Below are 4,177 nucleotides of genomic sequence, written 5' to 3' on the forward strand. Positions count from 1 at the left end.
GGGAGACTCCGTCTCAAAAAAAAAAAAAAAAAAAAAAAAAGGAAAATGGCAGACCTAAATCCAACTATATTAACAATTATATTGAATGAAAATGTACTAGACACTACAATTATAAGGCCAATCTAGTTGGGATGGATTAAAAAAGAAAAAAGTTTCAACCATAGTCTGTCTGTGAAATGAAACATAAATATAAAAATAGGTTGAGGAATCCATTTGTGCCCGGTATCCTAGTGCACATGCCTTGCAAGCGGCGATGCCATGAGTCTGACTTCCAGTTCCAGCTTACAAGTTGAATGGATCACAGCATTTACTATTGCTGCTGGGACAGCTGCAATTGGTTATCTAACTTACAAAAGACTTTATGATAAAGATCCCAAAATACAGCTATGATCAACCTTCACATCCAGAAAGACAACCCCAAGATAGTACATGCTTTTGACATGGAGGATTTGGGAGATAAAGCTGTGTACTGCCATTGTTGGAGGTCCAGAAAGTTCCCATTCTGTGATAGTTCTCACACAAAACACCACAAACAGACTGGAGACAACGTGGGACCTCTGATCGTCAAGAAAAAAGAAACTTAAATGGACACTTTTGATGCTGCATATCAACTTGTCGTGAAGTTACCTGATTGCTTAATTAGAATGACTACCACCTCTGTTTAATTCACCTCCCCTGGGTTCTAAATGTGGTATATTGCAAACTGCAGCTTTCACATTCGTGGCATTTGTCTTACTTGTTGAAGTGTCGTGGTGCACATTTGTTTAAACAAAATAAAAAAGGAAAAAAGAAAAACCAACCTCATGGCCTGTGGGTTATTTTGGTCTTGTTTAAGGATCCGTTTCTTTAAAATATTGACATAAAGAGTTGTATCTTATATAGAATATAGTTGCATCTTGAAGTCAACATATTAAATTATTCTCAAAATTTAAAAAACAGGTTGAAAGTAAAGGAATGAAAAAATAACTATGGAAACACATATCATAAAAAAAGCTGGAGGGGCTACATGCACATCAGATAAAACAGACTTCAAGAAAAAGAGTGTCAGCAGAAAGAAGAAGGGACATTTTGTAATGATTAAGGATTCAATTCCACATAACAAGGCTAAATGTGCCTGCAGGTGATAGCAAGCTTTAAAACAAATGAATCAAAACTTAACAGAAGTCAAAGAAGTAGTCAAATCTACACACGGAGTTGGAGATTTTATCATCCCCTCAGCTACTGATAAAACTGTTAAAACAAAAAATCAGTACAGGTATAAAAGATCTGAATGATGCTATCAAACATCTTGGTCAAATAGGCACTTACAGAACACTACATCCACAACTATAGACTACATTATTCTTTTTAAATGCTATGGAGTATTCACCATATGCTGGACCATGACAGGTCTAAATATATTTCAAAATATTAAAATATTATGGAGTATGTTCTTTAACCACAATAAAATTACATTGGAAATCAACATTAATATGAAAGCTAGAAGTGCCCCCAAAAGGGAAATTAGAAATATTTTGAATTGAATAAAAATGAAAACACAATGTATCAAAATTTGTGAGATGCAGTATGAGTGTTCAGATGAAATTTCTTAGCTTTACATGCTTATATCAGAAAGGAAGAAAGGTATGGAATCAGTGTTATAAGGTTTCACTTTAAGCTAGAAGAAAAGAGCAAATTAAACCCAAAGTAGATAGAAGGATAGAAATAATAAAGGTAAGAACAGAAATCAATTGAATAGGAAATAGAAGTAGAACACTGAAAATTAGATCTTTGAGAAGATGAATAGAATTGATAAAATTTTCACAGGAAGGATCAAGAAAAAAGAAAATACAGATTACTAATATCAGATTTGAAAGAGCTGATAGTGCTACAAACTCTATAGATATCAAAAAGATAATAATGGAATATTATGCATAATGGTTCACTAATAAGTTTGCACCTTATGTGAAATGGGCAAATTTCTTGAAAAGCACAACTTGCCAAAACTGACAAGGGTGAAATAGAACATTTGAATAGCCTTATACAGATCAAGGAAATTGAATTTGGTATCAAAAACATTTCCAGAAAGAAAAACTTCAAGCTCAAGATTCCACCGCTGAATTTGATCAAATATTTAAGCAAGAAATAACATCGATTACATGTAAACTTTCAGAAAATAGAGAAAGGAACATTTGCCAGCTCTTTTAATGAGTCTAGCATACTCTGATATATCAAAGCCTGAAAAAAAAAAAATACGAGAAAATTCTCCATTAACACAAATGCAAAAATCCTTAACAAAATATTAGCAAATAGAGTTCATCCGTATATGAAAAGAATCATTCATTGTGAACCAGTGGGCTTATTATAGGAATGCAAGATTGATTTAGTATTTGAAAATCAAATAAATTCACCATACTAACAGAATAAAAGAGAAAACCCATGTGATTATCTCAAAATGTAGAGAAAAAGCATTTGTCAGCATTCAAAATCCACTTAAGGTTTTAAGATAATACACACACAGTGTACGCGGAATCAAAGAAAAATTTGTTCAGTCTGATAAAGGGCAGCTACGAAAAATATCTACCAGTGTCATACTTAATGCTGAAACACTGAACACTTCTCCCCTACTACTGGTCACAGGACCAGGATATCCCATTTTCAACACTTCTATTTAACATCATACTGGAGGTCCTCACCAGTTCAATACAGAAAAGAAAGAAAAGGCATAAAGACTGGAAAGGGAGAAGTAAAGTTTTTCCTTTTCACAGATGACCTGATTGTTTAATTATCAAAACTTAATATCGACAATAAAACTACTAGAATATGTGAGATTAGCAATGTCAGAGGATATATCAATACATATAATCAATTGTATTTCTAGGTAGCAACGTTGAACGATTGGAAAATGAAATTAAAGAAATAGTTTCTTTCATAATTATGTCAAAAAGAAACATACTTAGGAACAAATTTGACATCAGTATTGCAAAACTTCTCAATGAACACTTAAAAATGTTCTGCTGAAGTAAATTGCACTGCTTAGGTTAACTGAAAGCCTTAAAAAGTATCCAAAAAAGACATTATGTGCTTGGCATGCACTTTCAAAATCTATTGAATAAATGCTAATGAATACTTAATACATTCCAGGCACTGGAGATACAACAGTTAAAGTCCTGACCTCGTGAAGTTTACATCCTACTTAGAGAAGTAGCCAATAAAAAGGCAAATTATCCTACAATATATCAAGCGCTGATAATTGCTATGAAGAAAAATAAAACTTGGTAAGGGAGAAGACAGTAATGCAGGAAGACTCTTTTATATAATAGTGAAAGCCTTATTTACTTATTTAAGACAAGGTCTCACTCTGTTGCCCAAGCTGGAGTGCAGTGGCACGATCACAGGTCACTTCAGCTGCAAACTCCTGAGCTCAAGGAGTCCTCCCACCTCAGCCTCCCAAGTAGCTAGGACTACAGGCATGTGCCACCATAGCCAGCTAACTTTTTAAATATTTTTTTAGAGACAGAGTCTCACTATGTTGCCCTGGCTGGTCTGAACTCCTGGGCTTAAGCCATTCTCCTGCCTTGGCCTCCCAAAGTGCTGGGATTACAGGTGTAAGCCTCTGCACCTGGCCAAAAGCCTAATTGATAAGGGTGAAAAAAAAAAACATAGAGCAGAAGCCTAAGGAAAATGAGAGAATGAGCTATGTATGTTAAGCAGAGATGAGAATTACAGGCAGAGGGAATAGCAGGTACAGGGGTCCTGAGGCATGAGGGTGCCAGTTTGAGAAACAGTGTAACAATTAGAGTCACCAGAGTGCAGGAAGGTGAGCAAGAGGAAGAGTAAATGACAGCAGAGGGGTAAAGTCTCAGGGACCTCAGTCATGTCAGGATTGGGGATTTTCCTGTGGACGTTATGCAAAGCCACAGGAGCGTGCCATGACCTGGGTGTTTTAAAAGAATCTCTCTGTTGCTATGAAGAGAATGAAGTTTAGGGCACCAAGGATGGGAATGGGGTGGGGAGCACAGGCTTTGTAACACCTAAAGAGAGAGGTCAGTGACGGTACTAGAGGGGCCCAGAAGCTCTGGGGAAAAGTATTCTTTGTGTTCTAAATACACACCAGAGACACAGCCATGACACATAAGACTTGGAGTATGGGATTAGAGAAAAACAATGTTGAGGATTTTTCCTGAGCAGCCGAAGA

At 35.8% G+C, this 4,177-nt stretch overlaps 1 pseudogene; it reads left to right on the top strand.

The window, feature by feature from the left end:
* Positions 1-258: 258 nt before the first annotated feature.
* On the top strand, positions 259-706 carry LOC112426344 (CDGSH iron-sulfur domain-containing protein 1 pseudogene; annotated as a pseudogene).
* The last annotated feature ends 3,471 nt before the right edge of the window (positions 707-4,177 follow it).

The sequence above is a fragment of the Macaca nemestrina genome, chromosome 13 (genome assembly GCF_043159975.1).
Source record: "Macaca nemestrina isolate mMacNem1 chromosome 13, mMacNem.hap1, whole genome shotgun sequence".
Lineage (NCBI taxonomy): Eukaryota > Metazoa > Chordata > Mammalia > Primates > Cercopithecidae > Macaca > Macaca nemestrina.